Here is an 11,616-nt window from a genome sequence, read left to right as displayed (position 1 = left end):
GCGCTCATACAAGGCATGGGGGGGGGGGGGGAGATTGTACCCAATTTGTCTCTTTTCTTCATGTCGTGCAAATCTTCCTTCTTGTTTTATGAGCTTTACTAGAGTTCTTTTGTTCTTGGGGACCTTTCGGCGCTCACTATATACGTATCCAACATCCGATTTGCACACCAGTATAGGCATGGGAATCCACCCTATGCAAGGGTCTATGAGGGAAGATGTATGTGAATGGCCTTAAGGAGCAGGGGAAACCCTAACCCTAGCTTGGCAAAGGCTATATAAATAGCCTATGGGTCACTATCAAGGTAGAAGAGAGAGTGTACCCAAGTTGTACTTTAAGCAACTTAGTAAGCAAGATTTTGTTATTATATTTTGAGCTCTCTTCTCCCTCTTGTGCACATTCTTCTTGTTGCAAACTCTAATTTTCCACAAAGAATGCAATCAAATCGCAAGTTTCACATTGTTTTGAGGTTATTAATGCTCTTGAAGACTTTAGAGAAGGATAATGAAATTGTTGATCTATATACTTGATTAGCATTTTGTCATATTCCAAGTCAAGATATTATTCTTGAGGATCTGTATGCACAAACAATTATTTTGGTGGATGATGTAGAGGGTGACGAGGAGGAGTTATTTCTTTAAGAAAGTGGTTTTAATGTTTAAAATAGATGTTGATAGCATCATTCAATTGTATGAGGAGCAGCCCAAAAGTGCAGAGAAAATGAAGTTCTTGAATAGCAAAATGTTCAACCTGTAGATCAAAACTAGTCAAGATAGCAACTTGAACATTTGCATTTTAGGATAGGTTAGGAAATGAGTAGTATAAAGTGGTTCAGGACTATGGAATCAGTCCTCCTGAATCTTGACAATGAGGGAAACTTGAAAATCAAGAAACTGAGGAGGGCCAATGCATGGATAGTTTAGATGTGAGAAAGGATAGAAGGCTATTATTCAGGTTGAGCAAATATACGAATATACTATGCCAGAGTGGTGGAGGATGAAGTATAGGAGATCAATTTGAATGTTAAGCAAGAGAGGCTAAACCCATCAAACTAAGCATATATGTTGAGGAGAACTTTACGAAAGATCTTAGGGTGGATTATAGAACTATTACCGTGTTTTCCGCAGCACAGAGGAGTGGAAAATGGAAAAAAGGAAATAACAAAAAAGGCGCAGGATGAAAGCAGAGAAAGGCGCCTTGACCGGTAACCAGACCCTGAAAAATTTAAATGTTTGGGCACGACCCTCAGAAAGTCTCAGTGTCGCCACGAGACAACAAAAGAGTAAAATGTGCACCATTAAATATGAAAGCGCTCCCGAATCCTTGTAAGAGAGCGCCAGGCTCGCTCTTGTGCAAATTGTACGCCTTAGTTGGGAATAGGATGAAATTAGAGTGGTGGGAAATGGGAAAAAGGGCCTAGGCTATGGCCAGCCATGTAAAAAAGGGAAAAAGGGGATGATCGCCCAAAAGGGATTTAGGGTTTTGTATATAAAGTTGAAAAGTAAATGAGAAGCTCATTCTTTTGGTGTGTGGCAAAAAGAGTCTTCTTTTTTCTCTCTTCTTCTCTCCTTCTTGCTTGTGTGTGCTCTTGAGAGAGGGAGTGTGAGAGTGTGAGGGAGTGAGTGTGTGTGGGAGTGAGGGATCAAGAGGGTGAAGCTCTTCACCATCTCCTCTTCTCTTCTCTTCTCTTATCTTGCGTGCGAGGCTATGGAGGATGGAGCTTGGAGATGAAAGAGGCTTGAGGATGCATGAGCTAGCATCAAGAATCGTGGAGCTACCGGAGTGCAAGAGAGAGGAGGGTACTTGATCAAGCATCAAGGTAAGCTCACTACACTCGTAGGATCGATGGTGCGTCGGCTAGGTGAGAGATAGCCATTAGAGCTCACTTGGAACGTTTGAAACAATAAGCGGTCCGTGGGTCTTGGCGGTTGAGCGAAAGCTTCCACATTTTGGTTTCGTTGCCGGGACCAACGCATTCAAGCTTGAGCACTTGCGTGTCTCATATCGAGCATCGAAGTAGGGGATTCATCCCTGAAATGGAGCTTGAGATAGGTAGGAAGTCTGGGTGTTTTTGATCTTCAAAACAAGTAAGTATTTTGGGATATTTTGGTTTTCTGATGATTGGAAAGCATGGAGAATCTATTTCAGTTTTTTGCCTTCGATTTTTGTTGCATTTAGCATAGGTTAGAGTTAGGAAATCGAACCGGAGAAGGGTAGGGATTACTGTTTCAAAATAGGGCAAAACAGGGAAAAAATTATGCAAAATGGGTAAAATGCTCACTAATGATCCCTAAGATCGGCAAGTGAGTGAGTGGGGGCATCAACGCCACACTTGAGAAGGCATATAAGAGCTAGGAGGCCAAGGGAGAGCTCATTTGTGCCATTTCAGTGAGAGAGAGAGAGAGAGAGAGAGAGAGAGAGAGAGAGAGAGAGAGAGAGAGAGAGAGAGAGAGAGAGAGAGAGAGAGAGAGAGAGAGAGAGAGCTCCAGCCCGTATCGATTCGATCGCATCACCGATGCACTTACCGGCCCGTTCACGTATACGAATCTCTCCCTCTACTTCCCTAGATAGGATCTGGAAGTGCATGACCATGGCGTCGGCCTACATTTGGTGAAACGATCGAAATCACGTTCGCGCAGGTTACGCGTGCCGCATTCGGCCCGTTCGAGTAGCCTTTCCTGGGCCAAGTCCCAGAATCGGCCCTCGGCCCTTGTCATTCTGCCCACTCGGCCAAACCCTAGTGACCCGTCCGAGTGACCCGTCTGAGTCTCAAATTCGGCCCTCGACCACATCCCGAATTCAGCCCTCGGCCAAGCGCCGTTCAGCCCGTTCGAATTTTCATTTCAGCCCGCCCGAATCAAAACTGTGTAAGTCAAACCCAGAAATTTGGCCCTCGGCCCTGTGCCTCGGCCCGTTCAAGTAACCTACTCGGACCTTGCAATTCAGACCAGTTGGTCTGAGTGTAAGTTTTTGTCAAATTTATCAGAAATTTGACCTAACCTGGCAAATACGCATCAGCGCAAATTGTCGAAACCCTTCTGGCACTCAGAACTTGATTCTGGCACACGTAGTAAGAGAAATTGTAGTGCACAGCCGCTTGGCAGCTAGAAGTGGGAAGTTGCGAGACCCAAGGACTTAGACGTGAACCGCGGAGCTGTAAAACCTGATTGACCGAAACAAGCAAGGCAACATACGAGGAAACCCTAAACCCTGAGAAAAGGGCCAAAAAATGGATCTACAAGCCTATCAGGCCCGAAACAAGTGAGAGTGGGTAAGACGCTAAGGAATTGCTTGCTGCACTCACATTGAATCTCCACACTTGAAGTACACTTAAGAAAGCTGAAAGCCTGATTGGGCACAAGTGCACAAGCTCCATTGGGCACATATTGTCTGCTATTGGTGGAAGCTCGTATGCCATATTGCCATCATAAAAAACTAGGATCTCCTCCACTCTCTCTATAGTGCTCGTATTCTGAAGCAAATGACGTAAGACTTGGTATCGGCCCCCCGAAGACATTATGTACTCAACCACACTTGCAACATAAGAGGATTGCCGCATTCCCTCCTCTTCCACATCAAGCGTGATAGGGATGGTTTTTTTTTTCTCAATGTCCAAGGGGGTGGTGAGGCTTCCATAGTGATTGTTGTTTTCTCAATGCTACAAGGGCTCTAGGTGAGGTCTATGGTGGGGGAAGGCTGCAATGTAGGCCCATTTCCTTGTTCGACAAGATAGTCTTGTGAGACCAAGGTATCCAGGACATATACTTGGATAGCCTCATGGTCATTGTTACAATGGACCGGTGTGCTTTGTATTCGGCCATTTGCATGGGTGATAGTAAGAACACGGGAGCCATTGCCATTGCAAATGTCTTCCTTCTTCAACATGAGGAACCGACTACTTGTGTAGTGCATAATAGGTTTGGCAGAGAGGGACGATACAAATATGCAGACCTCGGTATTTGGTGTAGCACTAGATGTTGGATCCATTTCCAAAGCTATCTACACATGTACAAATACTCATGTCAGATATGGGTGTCATTGAAAGACTTAGCGTAGGGGTGTATGTCATAGACAAGAGAGGGGGAGAGAGTGGAGGATATATAAAGTGTATGCATGAGAGAGAGAGAGAGAGGGAGGGAGATAGAGAGTGTACATACATGTGTGTGCATGCAAGTGCTATATATATATAAAGTATTTGGCATGAGAGAGAGAGAGAGAGAGGATATAAAGATTTGTATAGGAGGGAGAGAGCAAGAGAGGGAGATAGAGAGAGAGTGTGTCTGTGAGTGGATGTGGGTGCCATGGAGAGAGAGAGAGAGACAGAGAGAGAGCACCAAGAGGGAGCCTGGGAGAGAGATCGGGGGTGATGGATAGAGTGAGGAGGAGGAGGAGGAGGAGGAGGAGGAGGAGGAGGAGGGAGGGAGGGAGGGAGGGAGCGGTGTATGTACCTGCGAGATTAAGAAAATAATCCACAACTTGGGGGAGGGGGAGCTGTTGTGTCATAGGGGGTGTGTGGCCTTATATAACCACTTTGACATAGTGGGGCATTAAACGTATGTGAGAGAGAGAGAGAGAGATATATATATATATAGACTGGGAGACATGTGCCTTACGAAGAGAGAGATGTGAGAAAAGGACCCGGGGGGGGGGGGGGGGGGGTGCTAGTCATATTTTTCTACACCACAAATGTTGGGCTAGCGGCGACCCCTTCTTTGGCGACAAAATGATCCCAATCCACATGCACTCTCACTCATCAACCATCCTAGCCCACATGCACTCTCTCTCTTATACCTTAGACCCTAAACCTAAATAACTAAGATAGATGATGTAGGCGCGCCGACGACCACTTTCTCGATGTGGACAGAACGATCCTAATTCACATGCACTTGCACTCTCTCTTCATTCCTTTTTAAAAAAAATCCCATACAACTAACGTATTAATGTACAATCATACTAACTTATTAATTAGTATTACTATTACAATACATTGACGTATATGAAATGATTAATAGTAATATATAAATTAATAAACAAGTTAAGTAATATTAATATACAAATGGTTCACTTCATACTAATTGATTACTATAATAGCTAATTAATTTATAAGCTAGTTGATATACATGAATTATTAAACAAGCTCATTATTATGAATTAAAAAATTAATTATTAACTTAATTGATATAATTTGATTGATACACTATCTAATTAATGAAGTAACAGATACCATCTTTTTAAATATTATTTGATTTATATTGAATCAATAAAATTTTAATTAATAGATTTATATTAATTAATTAGATTATAAATATTTTTAATTACTAAATAATTATTTCATAAAATTATTTAATATTTTTAATAAAATAAATATATGATATTACAATTAGTAATTAATACTTAAATAAAAAATATTTATTGGTTGTTAAAAACTAATTTAGAACTAATTAAATATATTTAAGTAATTCATAACTAATTAATAAGTAATATATTATTATTTATTAGGTATTCATTTTAATAAACTATTTATTAATTTTAAGTAACTAGTTATTAGTAATTACTAATTGTTTTCTAATTCATAGTTATTAATTTTAAACAAATAGTTATTAATTTTAAATAATCGATCAATATATAATTTAATTGGCTAAGTAATTAATTAATAGCTAATATATAAATTAGTTATTTATTAACTATTTATATTAATTAATTAATTAATTATTAAAATAACTAATATAAAATATAATGTTATTTGTTAATTAATAAGTAATTTCTTAATTGGTTAAATGGTTACTTAATTAGTTACTTGGTTTTTAATTAGATAATTAATTATGAGCTGGCTATTAATTTGTTGGTTAATTAGTTGCTTAATTAATTAATTAATTAATTAATTATTAAAATTTAATTTAATTAATTAATTAATTAATTACAAAAGGTATTATTTAATTTTTGTTAGTTACTTAATTAATTAATAACAAATTAACTAATTTATTAATGGTTAGTTAATTAGTTCATGGTTAATTGATTACTTAGTTAATTAGTTATTTAATTATTAATCACTATTGATTAGTTAGCTAATTGATTTCTAAATTTAGGAGAAATTAAATAATACTTTTTGATTTTTAATTAATTAATAATCATTATTAATTAGTTAGTCAATTAATTTTCAATCTAAAAAAATTAAATAACACTTTTTACTTTTTTTAAATCTTTAAAATTAACTAATTTGTTAATAGTTAGTTAATTAGTTCATAGTTAATTAATTATTTAGTTAATTAGTTATTTAATGATTAATTCCTATTGATTATTTAGTTAATTAATTTTTGAATTTAGAAGAAATTAAATAATGCTTTTTGATTTTTTACTTAACTTGTTAAAATAAAAAATTAACTAATTTATTAATAGTTAATTGATTAGTTCATAATCAATTAATTATTTACTTAATTATTAATCATTATTGATTAGTTGGTTGATTAATTTTTCAATCTAGAAAAAAATTAAATAATGCTTTTTGCTTTTTTTATCTTTATATAAGTGAGAGAGATTCTCCCCATCTAGAGAGTTAATTAATTAGTTCATAATTAATTAATTATTTACTTAATTAATAATAATTATTAATTAGTTATTTAATTAAATTTTCAATCTAAGAAAAGTTAAATAACACTTTTTACTTTTTTTTTCTTTATATGAGTGAGAGAGATTCCCCCCACCTAGAGAGAGAGAGTGCGCGAAGGACGGACGTCGGCGGGGAGGGACATAGTGCGACAGGCGAGCAGACGTAGGTAAGCACCAAAAACCTTCCCCCCATCCAACCTAGAAACTTGCGTTAGAAAGGGGGCGCCAGTGCCCCCTTGACCAACCCACAGTCTTTTTGTTGTTCTATACTATAAACATAGTTTTAATAAGCTTGTCTTGGCAGGGTTTTCCAAGTCTTTTTTGCATGAAGAACATGTATATAATACCTCATTAATAATAATAATTATCTTCATAAGTAGAACAAGTTTCATAATTAGATCTAGCTTTTAAAAATGTGCAACATAAATAAGTTTTCTTTGGAATGTATATGCACATTGTTTATTAAAATAAACTAAGTAATGGGGGCCCATTCCTTGTGCGAGTAACTTTTTTCCCAATTGGATTTGTGGGTTTTCTTCACCTAATAAGGGGCTACCACGCGACCCCTTTTTGGCCGAAAAACAAACCACAAATCCGAGAATATACAACATGGGGAGAATAGGGACCAATAGGATACATGTTTTTTTCTATTCTCCCCATGTTGTATATTCTCAGATTTGTGGTTAGTTTTTTTGCCAAAAAGGGGTCACTGACAGCCCCTTAATTGGAGAAATAAAAACCACGAATCTAGTTGGGCGAGGGAAGTGAGAATAACAAAGTGGTGGGGGAAGAGAGAGTAACAAAGTGATGGGAGAGGGATGAGAGCGAGAGACAACATGAATAAAGCAATGTTTGAGTGTGTATAAGCTTCTACTTTGTATGACTATCTCATATAATACTTCTAGGAGTGTAAAGATCTACTATTTAGAAAATTATATCTCTCTCTTTCACTCGTAAAGTTAATTAGGTAAATATTTTTTAATTAGTTGAGATAATGGGGGAGAGAGAAAGGGTGATGAGAGAGAGGGTATGTGATGTGTGTAATTTTTTCTTGCCAGAAAGGGGTCATCGTCAGCCCCTTACCGAACGAAAAATTTTATGGCGACCCATTCCTTGCGAGAGTAACTTTTCACCCAACTAGATTTGTGGGTTTTCTTCGCCTTATAAGGGGTTGTCGACGATCTCTTTTTGGTGAAAAAACAAACCAAAAATTCGAGAATAGGGACCAATAGGATACATGTTTTTCTTTTCACCCAAGAGTGGGAAAAAAACCCATACCCTATTGGTCCCTATTTTCCCCATGTTGTATATTCTCGGATTTGTGGTTTGTTTTTTCACCAAAAAGAGGTTGCCAACAGCCCCTTAATGGGTGAAAAAAAAACCACAAATCTAATTGGGCAAGGGAAGAGAGAATAACAAAGTGATGGGAGAGGGATGAGAGAGAGAGGCAACATGAATAAAGCAATGTTTGAACGAGTGTGTATAAGGTTCTACTTTGTATGACTATCTCATATTATGCTTCTAGGAGTGTGAATATCTACTATTTGGAAAATTATCTCTCTTATTCGCTCGTAAAGTTAATTAAGTAAATATTTGTTAATTAGTTGAGAAAATAGGGGGGCGAGAGAAAGGGTGATGAGAGAGAGGGCATGTGATGTGTGTAATTTTTTCTCGCCAGAAAGGAGTTGCCGGCAATCCCTTATTAAATGAAAAAAAAATTTGGTGACACATTCCTTGCGAGAGTAACTTTTCACCCAATTGGATTTGTGGGTTTTCTTCGCCTAATAAGGGGCTACTGGCAACTCCTTTTTGGTGAAAAAACAATTCACAGATCCAAGAATACACCGCATGAGGAGGATAGGAACCAATACGGTACAAGTTTTTTTTTTTCACCCAAGAACAAAAAAACCCATATCCTATTGGTCCCTATTCTCCCCATGCTGCTGTATATTCTTGGATTTGTGGTTTGTTTTTCACAAAAAAGGGTCACCAGCAGTCTCTTAATGGGCGAAAAAAAAACCACAAATCTTGTTGGGCCAAAATTTACTATCCAAGAATGGGTCATCAAAAAAATAAATCGTCTCACAAGGGGTTGCCGGCAACCCCTTTCTGGTGAGAAATTTACACATATCACATGCTCTTTCTCTTTCCCCTCTCTTTTATCACTCTTTCTCTCTCCCCCTATTTTCTCTCTCCTTTACCTATAAAAAGACCCATTCCCCCCCTTTTCACATTGCAAATCATTCCACTCTCAATATGTGACTCTCTCTCTCTCTATCCCTCCCTCACTCTCTCTCCTTTGTATTTAAAAGGAACCCCCTCTCGCTTGCAATTCAACTTCTTGTTTTCTATCCCCTACCCTCAGTACGGTTCCGTCTCTCTCTCCCCCCTCTCTCTCCACACCTCTCTCTCTAACACAGTCACACATACTCTGTCTCACCATTCTATCCTAGGCTTTTTCCCTCTCTCTCCTCCCTCCCACTCTCTCTCTCTCACTCACTCATTCACACACACACGCACATGCACACAGACACACACAGACACACACACTCTCTCTCAATCTATCCCCACCTTCCTCCCTCTCTCTATCTCCTCCTTCCTCTCCACTCTCTCTGTCTCTCTCCCTCTCCCTCGCTCTCACTCTCGCTCTCTCTCCCTGTATTTGCCTCTCACTCTCTCTCTTTATCTCTCACTCTCTTATCCCAATGTCATCTCTTCCTTCCCCCCCTCTTCCTCTCCCCAATGTCATCTCTCTCTCTCTCAATTGGTATTTCATTGGCAGGAAATTGAGAAAGCAATATATCTGTAAGAAGTAACCCTAGGCCCCTCTATCATGGCCAAATCTGATTTCAAAAGACAAGATTATGTCACCCTTTACGAGGGCGATGAAAGGATTGCAGAAGGTTTAGTCCGACAAACGTTTCCCTCATCGAGCTTGCTCCCTAGACAAGTGGGAGTTCTTATCACCATTGTGTATTAGAGGGGTGTAAAGGTCCATGGCAAAGGCAATACTGAGATTAATGTTGAGGAAAACACAATCGTGCAATGGCCAATTGAACAAACGTTAAGCAGATCCTCTCTTGATTTTTTTAATGATTGCTCTATCTCCCCCTCTTATCCTATTTTGCATCATTGTTTGCAGGAAAGAGAGCGACAACTGGACGAGTCTCCCAAGGACTCAGACTTGCCTCCACGATCTAGAACAGGACGATAGGCTATTGCCATCGGCAACATGTAGTCGCAAGGGGGGAGTCGCCCTCCAAGAGCGAGAAGAAGAGTAACACAAACACGATCATTGACTTCTACCGAGCTACAAGCAACTGTGGAAGGAGTGACATCATGAGAAGGTGGACATGCTTCGATGACGCAGGCAAGGAAGGGCAAGAGAAAGCTCGTACTATCAGAGAGTGATACTAACGAGGAAAGTAATGACCATCAAAGCATTGAGTCCTTTAGTGCACAACAAGGGCATGGCCATATGCAACCCAAGAAGAATCGAACACCAAGAACTGAAAAGAAGCACGTGCTAGATGCTAGTGAAACGATTGATGAGACCACTTTCATAGTCACTTGCGAACATCCACCCCTTTGCCACCCATCCCATTATGTCATTTGGTTTCCATGCCTACAATTAGACAAGTCACATCGAGGTACAAGCAACTCTCAAAAACCTTTTTTAGCAACGGGTATGTTAGAGGGATGGGTATATTTATAGTGTCATTAGAGACTCTAAGGCGCCGGTGCAAGGAGGTTGATGATGTGATTAGAACTGAGTGGGATCCCCATTGGCTAAAGAAGCATGAGGACTTTGAGGCAGAAATTAGCGACACGGATTGGGCCTTTTTATCAAATTGCATGTTTTATGTTTGGGATGGTAACCATCATCTCACAGCATGGATGAATGAGATATGCACATGTGAGTGGCCCTAAACGGTAGGACCTTAATATTCTACAATGTGTATGTTTCTTACATCATCCTTAACATAATTGACTGTTTGCAATAGCCTTTCCAGATAATGCGAGGCAACATGTGTGCGTTGACTGTTGCCTTGTGAAAGTGACAAGTGTGGCAGAGGGGGAGATTTTGTCAGCTATTTCTCGTACAAACAGGTATGCAATGGACCATATTCATGAGATCCTAATATGTATGAGATCCTAATACAGAATGTACACAGGCTGGCACAAAAGGGGGTTATCCATACCTCGTATCTAGACCTTGTTTGTGAAGCAAGGATGCTGGGGTAGGCTGACCATGCAACTATTTTTGACAAGCTAACTGATGAGGCAAAGGGATGGGTGCAAGCACACAGAAAGTTGATGCCCATTCCCACATGGTACAAGGCACCATTGATTGCACTAGCCCACATTATGTGGAAGGTAGGTAGTTCTTCAAGCTATCTTAACAATGTTTTTCCTGATGCATTTTTTCCTAACGCAATGATGTTGCCCCTAATTACCAAGTGCAGGACGAGTATGATATGGCTGTGCGAGCGATCGAACATAAACATACACAAATCTTCGACTCTGAGTTTAGAATCAAGTGGGGTGAGGCATACTATAGTGTCAATGAAAAACTCATCAAGAAAACTCGACGTTTGCTAAGAGTTGAAGATCCTAGTCTTTGAGAGAAGTGGTATCAATATGTTGCTACCTCTTTGTACCTGCCATCTATATGTACTTATACTACATTTGCCCAAAGTAACAATGTTTTTGTCAATGTAGAACACTCTCATGCTTGGAGTGGGGCTCCAAGATAGGGGGTGTATTGAACAATGATAGATTATAAACATTGGCATCCTCAAAGCTAAACTAGCCAAGGCTCTTGGAAAACAACTAGCCAAGATGTGAAGAAATCAACTAGAGGTTGCAACTAAATCCAAAAGGGGCTCTTATGCTCACTCTTGTGTTGATTACCCTAATGATCTTGATCTTGCTCATCTTTTTTAGGTAGTTGAATATTTTATTTGAACGAAGGAGAGGCATAAAGCTACAACTATTCAAACACAGCCAAA

At 39.2% G+C, this 11,616-nt stretch overlaps 1 pseudogene; it reads left to right on the top strand.

Annotated features, from left to right (window-relative positions):
* The first annotated feature begins 9,965 nt into the window (after positions 1-9,965).
* On the top strand, positions 9,966-11,229 carry LOC148038913 (uncharacterized; annotated as a pseudogene).
* Positions 11,230-11,616: the final 387 nt, after the last annotated feature.

Source organism: Lygodium microphyllum, chromosome 3 (genome assembly GCF_053477565.2).
Source record: "Lygodium microphyllum isolate KBCC chromosome 3, Lygodium_microphyllum_v1.1.10, whole genome shotgun sequence".
Lineage (NCBI taxonomy): Eukaryota > Viridiplantae > Streptophyta > Polypodiopsida > Schizaeales > Lygodiaceae > Lygodium > Lygodium microphyllum.
The sequence above is the reverse complement of the archived record's forward strand: the minus strand, read 5'-3'. Positions and strand labels throughout refer to the sequence as shown.